Here is a 17,792-nt window from a genome sequence, read left to right on the forward strand (position 1 = left end):
GAGCACTAGGTGATAAAAGAGCACTAGGTGATAAAAGAGCACTAGGTGATAAGAGAGCACTAGGTGATAAGAGGGCACTAGGTGATAAGAGAGCACTAGGTGATAAGAGAGCACTAGGTGGTAGGAGAGCACTAGGTGATAATAGGGCACTAGTTGATAAGAGGGCACTAGGTGATAAGAGGGCACTAGGTGATAAGAGGGCACTAGGTGATAAAAGAGCACTAGGTGATAAGAGGGCACTAGGTGATAAGAGGGCACTAGGTGATAAGAGGGCACTAGTTGATAAGAGGGCACTAGGTGATAAGAGGGCACTAGGTGGTAAGAGGGCACTAGGTGATAAGAGGGCACTAGGTGATAAGAGAGCACTAGGTGATAAGAGAGCACTAGTTGATAAGAGGGCACTAGGTGATAAGAGGGCACTAGGTGATAAGAGGGCACTAGGTGATAAAAGAGCACTAGGTGATAATAGGGCACTAGTTGATAAGAGGGCACTAGGTGATAAGAGGGCACTAGGTGATAAGAGGGCACTAGGTGATAAAAGAGCACTAGTTGATAAGAGGGCACTAGGTGATAAAAGAGCACTAGGTGATAAGAGGGCACTAGGTGATAAGAGGGCACTGGGTGATAAGAGGGTACTAGGTGATAAGAGGGCACTAGTTGATAAGAGGGCACTAGGTGATAAGAGAGCACTAGTTGATAAGAGGGCACTAGGTGATAAGAGGGCACTAGGTGATAAGAGAGCACTAGGTGATAAGAGCGCACTAGTTGATAAGAGGGCACTAGGTGATAAGAGGGCACTAGGTGATAAAAGAGCACTAGTTGATAAGAGGGCACTAGGTGATAAAAGAGCAATAGGTGATAAGAGGGCACTAGGTGATAAGAGGGCACTAGGTGATAAGAGGGTACTAGGTGATAAGAGGGCACTAGGTGATAAGAGGGCACTAGGTGATAAGAGGGCACTAGTTGATAAGAGGGCACTAGGTGATAAGAGAGCACAAGGTGATAAGAGGGCACTAGGTGATAAAAGAGCACTAGGTGGTTGAGGGCAATAAATGGTAAGAGGGCACTAGGTGATAACAGAGCACTAGGAGATAAGGGGGCACTAGGTGATAAGAGAGCACTAGGTGATAAGAGAGCACTAGGTGATAAGAGAGCACTAGGTGATAAGAGAGCACTAGTTGATAAGAGGGCACTAGGTGATAAGAGGGCACTAGTTGATAAGAGGGCACTAGGTGATAAGAGGGTACTAGGTGATAAGAGGGCACTAGGTGATAAGAGAGCACTAGTTGATAAGAGGGCACTAGGTGATAAGAGGGCACTAGGTGATAAGAGGGCACTAGGTGATAAAAGAGCACTAGGTGATAAGAGGGCACTAGGTGATAAGAGAGCACTAGGTGATAAGAGGGCACTAGGTGATAAAAGAGCACTAGGTGATAAGAGGGCACTAGGTGATAAGAGAGCACTAGGTGATAAGAGGGCACTAGGTGATAAGAGAGCACTAGTTGATAAGAGGGCACTAGGTGATAAGAGGGCACTAGGTGATAAGAGAGCACTAGGTGATAAGAGGGCACTAGGTGATAAAAGAGCACTAGGTGATAAGAGGGCACTAGGTGATAAGAGGGTACTAGGTGATAAGAGGGCACTAGGTGATAAGAGGGCACTAGGTGATAAGAGAGCACTAGGTGATAAGAGGGCACTAGGTGATAAAAGAGCACTAGTTGATAAGAGGGCACTAGGTGATAAAAGAGCACTAGGTGATAAGAGGGCACTAGGTGATAAGAGAGCACTGGGTGATAAGAGGGCACTAGGTGATAAAAGAGCACTAGGTGATAAGAGGGCACTAGTTGATAAGAGGGCACTAGGTGATAAGAGGGTACTAGGTGATAAGAGGGCACTAGGTGATAAGAGAGCACTAGTTGATAAGAGGGCACTAGGTGAAAAGAGGGCACTAGGTGATAAGAGAGCACTAGGTGATAAGAGAGCACTAGTTGATAAGAGGGCACTAGGTGATAAGAGGGCACTAGGTGATAAGAGAGCACTAGTTGATAAGAGGGCACTAGGTGATAAGAGAGCACTAGGTGATAAAAGAGCACTAGGTGATAAGAGGGCACTAGGTGATAAGAGGGCACTAGGTGATAAGAGGGCACTAGATGATAAGAGGGCACTAGGTGATAAGAGGGCACTAGGTGATAAGAGAGCACTAGGTGATAAGAGAGCACTAGTTGATAAGAGAGCACAAGGTGATAAGAGGGCACTAGGTGATAAAAGAGCACTAGGTGGTTGAGGGCAATAAATGGTAAGAGGGCACTAGGTGATAAGAGAGCACTAGGAGATAAGGGGGCACTAGGTGATAAAAGAGCACTAGGTGATAAGAGAGCACTAAGTGATAAGAGAGCACTAGTTGATAAGAGGGCACTAGGTGATAAGAGAGCACTAGTTGATAAGAGGGCACTAGGTGATAAGAGGGCACTAGGTGATAAGAGAGCACTAGGTGATAAGAGAGCACTAGTTGATAAGAGGGCACTAGGTGATAAGAGGGCACTAGTTGATAAGAGGGCACTAGGTGATAAGAGGGCACTAGGTGATAAAAGTGCACTAGTTGATAAGAGGGCACTAGGTGATAAAAGAGCACTAGGTGATAAGAGAGCACTAGGTGATAAGAGGGCACTAGGTGATTAGAGAGCACTAGGTGATAAGAGAGCACTAGGTGATAAGAGAGCACTAGGTGATAAGAGAGCACTAGTTGATAAGAGGGCACTAGGTGATAAGAGGGCACTAGTTGATAAGAGGGCACTAGGTGATAAGAGGGTACTAGGTGATAAGAGGGCACTAGGTGATAAGAGAGCACTAGTTGATAAGAGGGCACTAGGTGATAAGAGGGCACTAGGTGATAAGAGAGCACTAGGTGATAAGAGGGCACTAGTTGATAAGAGGGCACTAGGTGATAAGAGGGTACTAGGTGATAAGAGGGCACTAGGTGATAAGAGAGCACTAGTTGATAAGAGGGCACTAGGTGATAAGAGGGCACTAGGTGATAAGAGAGCACTAGGTGATAAGAGGGCACTAGGTGATAAAAGAGCACTAGGTGATAAGAGGGCACTAGGTGATAAGAGAGCACTAGGTGATAAGAGAGCACTAGGTGATAAAAGAGCACTAGGTGATAAGAGGGCACTAGTTGATAAGAGGGCACTAGGTGATAAGAGGGCACTAGGTGATAAAAGAGCACTAGTTGATAAGAGGGCACTAGGTGATAAAAGAGCACTAGTTGATAAGAGGGCACTAGGTGATAAGAGGGCACTAGGTGATAAGAGGGTACTAGGTGATAAGAGGGCACTAGGTGATAAGAGGGCACTAGGTGATAAGAGGGCACTAGTTGATAAGAGGGCACTAGGTGATAAGAGAGCACTAGGTGATAAGAGGGCACTAGGTGATAAGAGAGCACTAGGTGATAAGAGGGCACTAGGTGGTAGGAGAGCACTAGGTGATAAGAGAGCACTAGGTGGTAGGAGAGCACTAGGTGATAAGAGAGCACTAGGTGATAAGAGACCACTAGGTGATAAGTGAGCACTAGGTGATAAGAGAGCACTAGGTGATAAGTGAGCACTAGATGATAAGAGGGCACTAGGTGATAAGAGAGCACTAGCTGATAAGAGGGCACTAGGTGATAAGAGGGCACTAGGTGGTAAGAGGGCACTAGGTGATAAGAGAGCACTAGGTGATAAAAGAGCACTAGGTGGTTGAGGGCAATAAATGGTAAGAGGGCACTAGGTGATAAAGAGCACTAGGTGATAAGAGAGCACTAGGTGATAAGAGAGCACTAGTTGATAAGAGGGCACTAGGTGAAAAGAGGGCACTAGGTGATAAGAGAGCACTAGGTGATAAGAGAGCACTAGTTGATAAGAGGGCACTAGGTGATAAGAGGGCACTAGGTGATAAGAGAGCACTAGTTGATAAGAGGGCACTAGGTGGTAAGAGGGCACTAGGTGATAAGAGAGCACTAGGTGATAAAAGAGCACTAGGTGATAAGAGGGCACTAGGTGATAAGAGGGCACTAGATGATAAGAGGGCACTAGGTGATAAGAGGGCACTAGGTGATAAGAGAGCACTAGGTGATAAGAGAGCACTAGTTGATAAGAGGGCACTAGGTGATAAGAGGGCACTAGGTGATAAGAGAGCACAAGGTGATAAGAGGGCACTAGGTGATAAAAGAGCACTAGGTGGTTGAGGGCAATAAATGGTAAGAGGGCACTAGGTGATAAGAGAGCACTAGGAGATAAGGGGGCACTAGGTGATAAAAGAGCACTAGGTGATAAGAGAGCACTAAGTGATAAGAGAGCACTAGTTGATAAGAGGGCACTAGGTGATAAGAGAGCACTAGTTGATAAGAGGGCACTAGGTGATAAGAGGGCACTAGGTGATAAGAGAGCACTAGGTGATAAGAGAGCACTAGTTGATAAGAGGGCACTAGGTGATAAGAGGGCACTAGTTGATAAGAGGGCACTAGGTGATAAGAGGGCACTAGGTGATAAAAGAGCACTAGTTGATAAGAGGGCACTAGGTGATAAAAGAGCACTAGGTGATAAGAGAGCACTAGGTGATAAGAGGGCACTAGGTGATAAGAGAGCACTAGGTGATAAGAGAGCACTAGGTGGTAGGAGAGCACTAGGTGATAAGAGAGCACTAGGTGGTAGGAGAGCACTAGGTGATAAGAGAGCACTAGGTGATAAGAGGGCACTAGGTGATAAGAGAGCACTAGGTGATAAGAGAGCACTAGGTAATAAGTGAGCACTAGGTGATAAGAGGGCACTAGGTGATAAGAGAGCACTAGCTGATAAGAGGGCACTAGGTGATAAGAGGGCACTAGGTGGTAAGAGGGCACTAGGTGATAAGAGAGCACTAGGTGATAAAAAAACACTAGGTGGTTGAGGGCAATAAATGGTAAGAGGGCACTAGGTGATAAAAGAGCACTAGGTGATAAGAGAGCACTTGGTGATAAGAGAGCACTAGTTGTTAAGAGGGCACTAGGTGAAAAGAGGGCACTAGGTGATAAGAGAGCACTAGGTGATAAGAGAGCACTAGTTGATAAGAGGGCACTAGGTGATAAGAGGGCACTAGGTGATAAGAGAGCACTAGTTGATAAGAGGGCACTAGGTGGTAAGAGGGCACTAGGTGATAAGAGAGCACTAGGTGATAAAAGAGCACTAGGTGATAAGAGGGCACTAGGTGATAAGAGGGCACTAGGTGATAAGAGGGCACTAGTTGATAAGAGGGCACTAGGTGATAAGAGGGCACTAGGTGATAAGAGGGCACTAGGTGATAAGAGGGCACTAGGTGGTAAGAGGGCACTAGGTGATAAGAGGGCACTAGGTGATTAGAGAGCACTAGGTGATAAGAGAGCACTAGTTGATAAGAGGGCACTAGGTGATAAGAGGGCACTAGGTGATAAGAGGGCACTAAGTGATAAGAGGGCACTAGGTGATAAAAGAGTACTAGGTGATAAGAGGGTACTAGGTGATAAAAGAGCACTAGGTGATAATAGGGCACTAGTTGATAAGAGGGCACTAGGTGATAAGAGGGCACTAGGTGATAAGAGGGCACTAGGTGATAAAAGAGCACTAGTTGATAAGAGGGCACTAGGTGATAAAAGAGCACTAGGTGATAAGAGGGTACTAGGTGATAAGAGGGCACTAGTTGATAAGAGGGCACTAGGTGATAAGAGAGCACTAGTTGATAAGAGGGCACTAGGTGATAAGAGGGCACTAGGTGATAAGAGAGCACTAGGTGATAAGAGGGCACTAGGTGATAAGAGAGCACTAGGTGATAAGAGGGCACTAGGTGATAAGAGAGCACTAGGTGATAAGAGGGCACTAGGTGATAAGAGAGCACTAGGTGATAAGAGAGCACTAGGTGATAAGAGGGCACTAGGTGATAAGAGAGCACTAGCTGATAAGAGGGCACTAGGTGATAAGAGGGCACTAGGTGGTAAGAGGGCACTAGGTGATAAGAGAGCACTAGGTGATAAAAGAGCACTAGGTGGTTGAGGGCAATAAATGGTAAGAGGGCACTAGGTGATAAAAGAGCACTAGGTGATAAGAGAGCACTAGGTGATAAGAGAGCACTAGTTGATAAGAGGGCACTAGGTGAAAAGAGGGCACTAGGTGATAAGAGAGCACTAGGTGATAAGAGAGCACTAGTTGATAAGAGGGCACTAGGTGATAAGAGGGCACTAGGTGATAAGAGAGCACTAGTTGATAAGAGGGCACTAGGTGGTAAGAGGGCACTAGGTGATAAGAGAGCACTAGGTGATAAAAGAGCACTAGGTGATAAGAGGGCACTAGGTGATAAGAGGGCACTAGGTGATAAGAGGGCACTAGTTGATAAGAGGGCACTAGGTGATAAGAGGGCACTAGGTGGTAAGAGGGCACTAGGTGATAAGAGGGCACTAGGTGATAAGAGAGCACTAGGTGATAAGAGAGCACTAGTTGATAAGAGGGCACTAGGTGATAAGAGGGCACTAGGTGATAAGAGGGCACTAGGTGATAAAAGAGCACTAGGTGATAATAGGGCACTAGTTGATAAGAGGGCACTAGGTGATAAGAGGGCACTAGGTGATAAGAGGGCACTAGGTGATAAAAGAGCACTAGTTGATAAGAGGGCACTAGGTGATAAAAGAGCACTAGGTGATAAGAGGGCACTAGGTGATAAGAGGGCACTGGGTGATAAGAGGGTACTAGGTGATAAGAGGGCACTAGTTGATAAGAGGGCACTAGGTGATAAGAGAGCACTAGTTGATAAGAGGGCACTAGGTGATAAGAGGGCACTAGGTGATAAGAGAGCACTAGGTGATAAGAGGGCACTAGGTGATAAGAGGGCACTAGGTGATAAGAGGGCACTAGTTGATAAGAGGGCACTAGGTGATAAGAGAGCACTAGGTGATAAGAGGGCACTAGGTGATAAAAGAGCACTAGGTGGTTGAGGGCAATAAATGGTAAGAGGGCACTAGGTGATAACAGAGCACTAGGAGATAAGGGGGCACTAGGTGATAAGAGAGCACTAGGTGATAAGAGAGCACTAGGTGATAAGAGAGCACTAGGTGATAAGAGAGCACTAGTTGATAAGAGGGCACTAGGTGATAAGAGGGCACTAGTTGATAAGAGGGCACTAGGTGATAAGAGGGTACTAGGTGATAAGAGGGCACTAGGTGATAAGAGAGCACTAGTTGATAAGAGGGCACTAGGTGATAAGAGGGTACTAGGTGATAAGAGGGCACTAGGTGATAAGTGGGCACTAGGTGATAAGAGAGCACTAGGTGATAAGAGGGCACTAGGTGATAAAAGAGCACTAGGTGATAAGAGGGCACTAGGTGATAAGAGAGCACTAGGTGATAAGAGAGCACTAGGTGATAAAAGAGCACTAGGTGATAAGAGGGCACTAGGTGGTAAAAGAGCACTAGTTGATAAGAGGGCACTAGGTGATAAAAGAGCACTAGGTGATAAGAGGGCACTAGGTGATAAGAGAGCACTGGGTGATAAGAGGGCACTAGGTGATAAAAGAGCACTAGGTGATAAGAGGGCACTAGTTGATAAGAGGGCACTAGGTGATAAGAGGGTACTAGGTGATAAGAGGGCACTAGGTGATAAGAGAGCACTAGTTGATAAGAGGGCACTAGGTGATAAGAGGGCACTAGGTGATAAGAGAGCACTAGGTGATAAGAGGGCACTAGGTTATAAAAGAGCACTAGGTGATAAGAGGGCACTAGGTGATAAGAGGGCACTAGGTGATAAGAGGGCACTAGGTGATAAAAGAGCACTAGTTGATAAGAGGGCACTAGGTGATAAAAGAGCACTAGTTGATAAGAGGGCACTAGGTGATAAGAGGGCACTAGGTGATAAGAGGGTACTAGGTGATAAGAGGGCACTAGGTGATAAGAGGGCACTAGGTGATAAGAGGGCACTAGTTGATAAGAGGGCACTAGGTGATAAGAGAGCACTAGGTGATAAGAGGGCACTAGGTGGTAAGAGGGCACTAGATGATAAGAGGGCACTAGGTGATAAGAGGGACTAGTGGTAAGAGGGCACTAGGTGATAAGAGGGCACTAGGTGGTAAGAGGGCCTAAATGGTAAGAGGGCACTAGGTGATAAGAGGGTACTAGGTGGTAAGAGGGCACTAGGTGATAAAAGAAGCACTAGGTGATAAGAGAGCACTTGGTGATAAGAGAGCACTAGTTGATAAGAGGGCACTAGGTGAAAAGAGGGCACTAGGTGATAAGAGAGCACTAGGTGATAAGAGAGCACTAGTTGATAAGAGGGCACTAGGTGATAAGAGGGCACTAGGTGATAAGAGAGCACTAGTTGATAAGAGGGCACTAGGTGGTAAGAGGGCACTAGGTGATAAGAGAGCACTAGGTGATAAAAGGCACTAGGTGATAAGAGGGCACTAGGTGATAAGAGGGCACTAGGTGATAAGAGGGCACTAGGTATAAGAGGCACTAGGTGGTAAGAGGGCACTAGGTGATAAGAGGGCACTAGGTGATTAGAGAGCACTAGGTGATAAGAGAGCACTAGTTGATAAGAGGGCACTAGGTGATAAGAGGGCACTAGGTGATAAGAGGGCACTAAGTGATAAGAGGGCACTAGGTGATAAAAGAGTACTAGGTGATAAGAGGTACTAGGTGATAAAGAGCACTAGGTGATAATAGGGCACTAGTTGATAAGAGGGCACTAGGTGATAAGAGGGCACTAGGTGATAAGAGGGCACTAGGTGATAAAAGAGCACTAGTTGATAAGAGGGCACTAGGTGATAAAAGAGCACTAGGTGATAAGAGGGCACTAGGTGATAAGAGGGCACTAGGTGATAAGAGGGTACTAGGTGATAAGAGGGCACTAGTTGATAAGAGAGCACTAGGTGATAAGAGGGCACTAGGTGATAAGAGGGCACTAGGTGATAAGAGAGCACTAGGTGATAAGAGGGCACTAGGTGATAAGAGAGCACTAGGTGATAAGAGGGCACTAGGTGATAAGAGAGCACTAGGTGATAAGAGGGCACTAGGTGATAAGAGAGCACTAGGTGATAAGAGAGCACTAGGTGATAAGAGGGCACTAGGTGATAAGAGAGCACTAGCTGATAAGAGGGCACTAGGTGATAAGAGGGCACTAGGTGGTAAGAGGGCACTAGGTGATAAGAGAGCACTAGGTGATAAAAGAGCACTAGGTGGTTGAGGGCAATAAATGGTAAGAGGGCACTAGGTGATAAAAGAGCACTAGGTGATAAGAGAGCACTAGGTGATAAGAGAGCACTAGTTGATAAAGAGGGGCACTAGGTGAAAAGAGGGCACTAGGTGATAAGAGAGCACTAGGTGATAAGAGAGCACTAGTTGATAAGAGGGCACTAGGTGATAAGAGGGCACTAGGTGATAAGAGAGCACTAGTTGATAAGAGGGCACTAGGTGGTAAGAGGGCACTAGGTGATAAGAGAGCACTAGGTGATAAAAGAGCACTAGGTGATAAGAGGGCACTAGGTGATAAGAGGGCACTAGGTGATAAGAGGGCACTAGTTGATAAGAGGGCACTAGGTGATAAGAGGGCACTAGGTGGTAAGAGGGCACTAGGTGATAAGAGGGCACTAGGTGATAAGAGAGCACTAGGTGATAAGAGAGCACTAGTTGATAAGAGGGCACTAGGTGATAAGAGGGCACTAGGTGATAAGAGGGCACTAGGTGATAAAAGAGCACTAGGTGATAATAGGGCACTAGTTGATAAGAGGGCACTAGGTGATAAGAGGGCACTAGGTGATAAGAGGGCACTAGGTGATAAAAGAGCACTAGTTGATAAGAGGGCACTAGGTGATAAAAGAGCACTAGGTGATAAGAGGGCACTAGGTGATAAGAGGGCACTGGGTGATAAGAGGGTACTAGGTGATAAGAGGGCACTAGTTGATAAGAGGGCACTAGGTGATAAGAGGGCACTAGGTGATAAGAGAGCACTAGGTGATAAGAGCGCACTAGTTGATAAGAGGGCACTAGGTGATAAGAGGGCACTAGGTGATAAAAGAGCACTAGTTGATAAGAGGGCACTAGGTGATAAAAGAGCAATAGGTGATAAGAGGGCACTAGGTGATAAGAGGGCACTAGGTGATAAGAGGGTACTAGGTGATAAGAGGGCACTAGGTGATAAGAGGGCACTAGTTGATAAGAGGGCACTAGGTGATAAGAGAGCACTAGGTGATAAGAGGGCACTAGGTGATAAAAGAGCACTAGGTGGTTGAGGGCAATAAATGGTAAGAGGGCACTAGGTGATAACAGAGCACTAGGAGATAAGGGGGCACTAGGTGATAAGAGAGCACTAGGTGATAAGAGAGCACTAGGTGATAAGAGAGCACTAGTTGATAAGAGGGCACTAGGTGATAAGAGGGCACTAGTTGATAAGAGGGCACTAGGTGATAAGAGGGTACTAGGTGATAAGAGGGCACTAGGTGATAAGAGAGCACTAGTTGATAAGAGGGCACTAGGTGATAAGAGGGCACTAGGTGATAAGAGAGCACTAGGTGATAAGAGGGCACTAGGTGATAAAAGAGCACTAGGTGATAAGAGGGCACTAGGTGATAAGAGAGCACTAGGTGATAAGAGAGCACTAGGTGATAAAAGAGCACTAGGTGATAAGAGGGCACTAGGTGATAAAAGAGCACTAGTTGATAAGAGGGCACTAGGTGATAAAAGAGCACTAGGTGATAAGAGGGCACTAGGTGATAAGAGAGCACTGGGTGATAAGAGGGCACTAGGTGATAAAAGAGCACTAGGTGATAAGAGGGCACTAGGTGATAAGAGGGCACTAGGTGATAAGAGGGCACTAGGTGATAAAAGAGCACTAGTTGATAAGAGGGCACTAGTTGATAAGAGGGCACTAGGTGATAAGAGGGCACTAGGTGATAAGAGAGCACTAGGTGATAAGAGGGCACTAGGTTATAAAAGAGCACTAGGTGATAAGAGGGCACTAGGTGATAAGAGGGCACTAGGTGATAAAAGAGCACTAGTTGATAAGAGGGCACTAGGTGATAAAAGAGCACTAGTTGATAAGAGGGCACTAGGTGATAAGAGGGCACTAGGTGATAAGAGGGTACTAGGTGATAAGAGGGCACTAGGTGATAAGAGGGCACTAGGTGATAAGAGGGCACTAGTTGATAAGAGGGCACTAGGTGATAAGAGAGCACTAGGTGATAAGAGGGCACTAGGTGATAAAAGAGCACTAGGTGGTTGAGGGCAATAAATGGTAAGAGGGCACTAGGTGATAAGAGAGCACTAGGAGATAAGGGGGCACTAGGTGATAAAAGAGCACTAGGTGATAAGAGAGCACTAGGTGATAAGAGAGCACTAGGTGATAAGAGAGCATTAGTTGATAAGAGGGCACTAGGTGATAAGAGGGCACTAGGTGATAAGAGAGCACTAGGTGATAAAAGAGCACTAGGTGATAAGAGGGCACTAGGTGATAAGAGGGTACTAGGTGATCAAAGAGCACTAGGTGATAAGAGGGCACTAGTTGATAAGAGGGCACTAGGTGATAAGAGGGCACTAGGTAATAAGAGGGCACTAGGTGATAAGAGGGCACTAGGTGATAAGAGGGCACTAGGTGATAAGAGAGCACTAGGTGATAAGAGAGCACTAGTTGATAAGAGGGCACTAGGTGATAAGAGGGCACTAGGTGATAAGAGGGCACTAGGTGGTAAGAGAGCACTAGGTGGTAAGAGGGCACTAGGTGATAAGAGGGCACTAGGTGATAAGAGAGCACTAGTTGATAAGAGGGCACTAGGTGATAAGAGGGCACTAGGTGATAAAAGAGCACTAGGTGATAAGAGGGCACTAGTTGATAAGAGGGCACTAGGTGATAAGAGGGCACTAGGTGATAAGAGGGCACTAGGTGATAAGAGGGCACTAGGTGATAAGAGAGCACTAGGTGATAAGAGGGCACTAGGTGATAAGAGAGCACTAGTTGATAAGAGGGCACTAGGTGATAAGAGGGCACTAGGTGATAAGAGGGCACTAGGTGATAAGAGAGCACTAGTTGATAAGAGGGCACTAGGTGATAAGAGGGCACTAGGTGATAAGAGGGCACTAGGTGGTAAGAGAGCACTAGGTGGTAAGAGGGCACTAGGTGATAAGAGGGCACTAGGTGATAAGAGAGCACTAGTTGATAAGAGGGCACTAGGTGATAAGAGGGCACTAGGTGATAAGAGGGCACTAGGTGATAAAGGAGTACTAGGTGATAAGAGGGCACTAGGTGATAAGAGAGCACTAGGTGATAAAAGAGCACTAGGTGATAAGAGGGCACTAGTTGATAAGAGGGCACTAGGTGATAAGAGGGCACTAGGTGATAAGAGGGCACTAGGTGATAAAAGAGCACTAGGTGATAAGAGGGCACTAGGTGATAAGAGGGCACTAGGTGATAAGAGGGTACTAGGTGATAAGAGGGCACTAGTTGATAAGAGGGCACTAGGTGATAAGAGGGCACTAGGTGATAATAGGGCACTAGGTGATAAAAGAGTACTAGGTGATAAGAGGGCACTAGGTGATAAAAGAGCACTAGGTGATAAAAAAGCACTAGGTGATAAGAGGGCACTAGTTGATAAGAGGGCACTAGGTGATAAGAGGGCACTAGGTGATAAAAGAGCACTAGTTGATAAGAGGGCACTAGGTGATAAAAGAGCACTAGGTGATAAGAGGGCACTAGGTGATAAGAGGGTACTAGGTGATAAGAGGGCACTAGGTGATAAGAGGGTACTAGGTGATAAGAGGGCAATAGGTGATAAGAGGGCACTAGGTGATAAGAGGGCACTAGGTGATAAGAGGGTACTAGGTGATAAGAGGGCACTAGGTGATAAGAGGGCACTAGGTGATAAGAGGGCACTAGGTGGTAAGAGAGCACTAGGTGGTAAGAGGGCACTAGGTGATAAGAGGGTACTAGGTGATAAGAGGGTACTAGGTGATAAGAGGGCAATAGGTGATAAGAGGGCACTAGTTGATAAGAGGGCACTAGGTGATAAGAGGGCACTAGGTGATAAGAGGGCACTAGGTGGTAAGAGAGCACTAGGTGGTAAGAGGGCACTAGGTGATAAGAGGGCACTAGGTGATAAGAGAGCATTAGTTGATAAGAGGGCACTAGGTGATAAGAGGGCACTAGGTGATAAGAGGGTACTAGGTGATCAAAGAGCACTAGGTGATAAGAGGGCACTAGTTGATAAGAGGGCACTAGGTGATAAGAGGGCACTAGGTGATAAGAGGGCACTAGGTGATAAGAGAGCACTAGGTGATAAGAGAGCACTAGTTGATAAGAGGGCACTAGGTGATAAGAGGGCACTAGGTGATAAGAGGGCACTAGGTGGTAAGAGAGCACTAGGTGGTAAGAGGGCACTAGGTGATAAGAGGGCACTAGGTGATAAGAGAGCACTAGTTGATAAGAGGGCACTAGGTGATAAGAGGGCACTAGGTGATAAGAGGGCACTAGGTGATAAGAGGGCACTAGGTGATAAAGGAGTACTAGGTGATAAGAGGGCACTAGGTGATAATAGGGCACTAGGTGATAAAAAAGTACTAGGTGATAAGAGGGCACTAGGTGATAAAAGAGCACTAGGTGATAAAAAAGCACTAGGTGATAAGAGGGCACTAGTTGATAAGAGGGCACTAGGTGATAAGAGGGCACTAGGTGATAAAAGAGCACTAGTTGATAAGAGGGCACTAGGTGATAAAAGAGCACTAGGTGATAAGAGGGCACTAGGTGATAAGAGGGCACTAGGTGATAAGAGGGTACTAGGTGATAAGAGGGCAATAGGTGATAAGAGGGCACTAGGTGATAAGAGGGCACTAGGTGATAAGAGGGTACTAGGTGATAAGAGGGCAATAGGTGATAAGAGGGCACTAGGTGATAAGAGGGCACTAGGTGATAAGAGGGTACTAGGTGATAAGAGGGCACTAGGTGATAAGAGGGCACTAGGTGATAAGAGGGTACTAGGTGATAAGAGGGCAATAGGTGATAAGAGGGCACTAGTTGATAAGAGGGCACTAGGTGATAAAAGAGCACTAGGTGGTTGAGGGCAATAAATGGTAAGAGGGCAATAAATGGTAAGAGGGCACTAGGTGATAAGAGGACACTAGTTGAAAAGAGGGTACTAGGTGATAAAAGAGCACTAGGTGATAAGAGAGCACTAGGTGATAAGAGGGCACTAGGTGATAAAAGAGCACTAGGTGATAAGAGGACACTAGGTGATAAGAGGGTACTAGGTGGTAAGAGAGCACTAGGTGATAAGAGGGCACTAGGTGGTAAGAGGGTACTAGGTGATAAGAGGGCACTAGGTGATAAGAGGGCACTAGGTGATAAGAGAGCACTAGGTGATAAGAGAGCACTAGGTGATAAGAGGGCACTAGGTGATAAGAGAGCACTAGGTGATAAGAGGGCACTAGGTGATAAGAGGGCACTAGGTGATAAGAGAGCACTAGGTGATAAAAGAGCACTAGGTGATAAGAGGGCACTAGTTGATAAGAGAGCACTAGGTGGTAAAAGGGTACTAGGTGATAAGAGGGCACTAGGTGATAAGAGGGCACTAGGTGATAAGAAAACACTAGGTGATAAGAGGACACTAGGTGATAAAAGAGCACTAGGTGATAAGAGGACACTAGGTGATAAGAGGGTACTAGGTGGTAAGAGAGCACTAGGTGGTAAGAGGGCACTAGGTGATAAAAGGGCACTAGGTGATAAGAGAGCACTAGTTGATAAGAGGGCACTAGGTGATAAGAGGGCACTAGGTGATAAGAGGGCACTAGGTGATAAAAGAGCACTAGGTGATAAGAGGGCACTAGGTGATAAGAGGGCACTAGGTGATAAGAGGGTACTAGGTGATAAGAGGGCACTAGGTGATAAGAGGGCACTAGTTGATAAGAGGGCACTAGGTGATAAAAGAGCACTAGGTGGTTGAGGGCAATAAATGGTAAGAGGGCAATAAATGGTAAGAGGGCACTAGGTGATAAGAGGGCACTAGGTGATAAGAGGGCACTAGGTGATAAGAGGGCACTAGTTGATAAGAGGGCACTAGGTGATAAAAGAGCACTAGGTGGTTGAGGGCAATAAATGGTAAGAGGGCAATAAATGGTAAGAGGGCACTAGGTGATAAGAGGGCACTAGTTGATAAGAGGGCACTAGGTGATAAGAGGGCACTAGGTGATAAAAGAGCACTAGGTGATAAGAGGGCACTAGGTGGTAAGAGGGCACTAGGTGATAAGAGGGCACTAGGTGGTAAGAGGGCACTAGTTGATAAGAGGGCACTAGGTAATAAGAGGGCACTAGGTGATAAAAGAGCAATAGGTTATAAGAGAGTACTAGATGGTTGAGGGCAATAAATGGTAAGAGGCCACTAGGAGATAAGAGGGCACTAGTTGATAAGAGAGCACTAGGTGATAAGAGGGTACTAGGTGATAAGAGGGCACTAGGTGATAAGAGGGTACTTGGTGGTAAGAGGGCACTATGTGGTAAGAGAGCACTAGGTCATAATAGGGCACTAGGTGGTATGAGGGCACTAGGTGGTAAGAGGGCACTAGGTGGTAAGAGGGTACTAGGTGATAAGATGGCACTAGGTGATAAGAGGGCACTAGGTGATAAGAGAGCACTAGGTGATAAGAGAGCACTAGGTGATAAGAGGGCACTAGGTGATAAGAGGGTACTAGGTGGTAAGAGAGCACTAGGTCATAATAGGGCACTAGGTGATAAGAGGGCACTAGGTGATAAGAGAGCACTAGGTGGTAAGAGGGCACTAGGTGGTAAGAGAGCACTAGGTGATAAGAGAGCACTAGGTGGTTGAGGGCAATAAATGGTAAGAGGGCACTAGGTGATAAGAGGGCACTAGGTGGTAAGAGGGCACTAGGTGATAAGAGGGCACTAGGTAATAAGAGGGCACTAGGTGATAAAAGAGCACTAGGTGATAAGAGGGCACTAGGTGATAAGAGGGTACTAGGTGGTAAGAGGGCACTAGGTGGTAATAGAGCACTAGGTGATAAGAGAGCACTAGGTGATAAGAGGGCACTAGGTGATAAGAGGGTACTAGGTGGTAAGAGGGCACTAGGTGGTATGAGAGCACTAGGTGATAAGAGGGCAATAGGTGATAAGAGGGCACTAGGTGATAAGAGGGCACTAGGTGATAAGAGGGCACTAGGTGATAAGAGAGCACTAGGTGATAAGAGGGCACTAGGTGATAAGAAAGCACTAGTTGATAAGAGGGCACTAGGTGATAAAAGAGCACTAGGTGATAAGAGGGCACTAGTTGATAAGAGGGCACTAGGTGATAAGAGGGCACTAGGTGGTAAGAGGGCACTAAATGGTAAGAGGGCACTAGATGATAAGAGGGCACTAGGTGATAAGAGGGTACTAGGTGGTAAGAGGGCACTAGGTGATAAGAGGGCACTAGGTGGTAAGAGGGCACTAAATGGTAAGAGGGCACTAGGTGATAAGAGGGTACTAGGTGGTAAGAGGGCACTAGTTGATAAGAGGGCACTAGGTGATAAAAGAGCACTAGGTGGTAAGAGGGCACTAAATGGTAAGAGGGCACTAGGTGATAAGAGGGCACTAGGTGATAAGAGGGTACAAGGTGGTAAGAGGGCACTAGGTAATAAGAGGGCACTAGGTGATAAGAGAGCACTAGGTTATAAGAGGGCACTAGGTGGTAAGAGGGCACTAAATGGTAAGAGGGCACTAGATGATAAGAGGGCACTAGGTGATAAGAGTGTACTAGGTGGTAAGAGGGCACTAGGTGATAAGAGAGCACTAGGTGGTAAGAGGGCACTAAATGGTAAGAGGGCACTAAGTGATAAGAGGGTACTAGGTGATAAGAGGACACTAGGTGGTAAGAGGGCACTAAATGGTAAGAGGGCACTAGGTGGTAAGAGGGCACTAAATGGTAAGAGGGCACTAGATGATAAGAGGGCACTAGGTGATAAGAGGGCACTAGGTGATTAGAGGGTACTAGGTGGTAAGAGAGCACTAGGCGATAAGAGGGCACTAGGTGATAAGGGAGCACTAGTTGGTAAGAGGGCACTAGGTAGTTGAGGGCAATAAATTGTAAGAGGGCACTAGGAGATAAGAGGGCACTAGGTGATAAGAGGGCACTAGGTGGTAAGAGGGCACTAAATGGTAAGAGGGCACTAGATGATAAGAGGGCACTAGGTGATAAGAGAGCACTAGGTGATAAGATGGCACTAGGTGATAAGAGGGCACTAGGTGATAAGAGGGCTCTAGGTGGTAAGAGGGCACTAGGTGATAAGAGAGCACTAGGTGATAAGATGGCACTAGGTGATAAGAGAGCACTAGGTGATAAGAGGGCACTAGGTGATAAGAGAGCACTAGGTGATAAGATGGCACTAGGTGATAAGATGGCACTAGGTGATAAGAGGGCACTAGGTGATAAGAGGGCACTAGGTGGTTAGAGGGCACTAGGTGATAAGAGGGCACTAGGTGGTAAGGGGGCACTAGGTGATAAGAGGGTACTAGGTGGTAGGAGGGCACTAGTTGATAAGAAGGCACTAGGTGGTAAGAGGGCACTAAGTCGTAAAAGGGAACTAGGTGATAAGAGTACACCTGGTGGTTGGAGAGCACTAGGTGGTAAGAGTTCACTAGGTAATAAGAGGGTACTAGGTAATAAGAGGGTACTAGGTGATAAGAGGGCACTAGGTGATAAGAGAGCACTAGGTAATAAGAGGGTACTAGGTGATAAGAGGGCACTAGGTGGTAAGAGGGCACTAGGTGGTAGGAGGGCACTAGGTG

Source organism: Engystomops pustulosus, chromosome 1, assembly GCF_040894005.1.
Source record: "Engystomops pustulosus chromosome 1, aEngPut4.maternal, whole genome shotgun sequence".
NCBI classification, from domain to species: domain Eukaryota; kingdom Metazoa; phylum Chordata; class Amphibia; order Anura; family Leptodactylidae; genus Engystomops; species Engystomops pustulosus.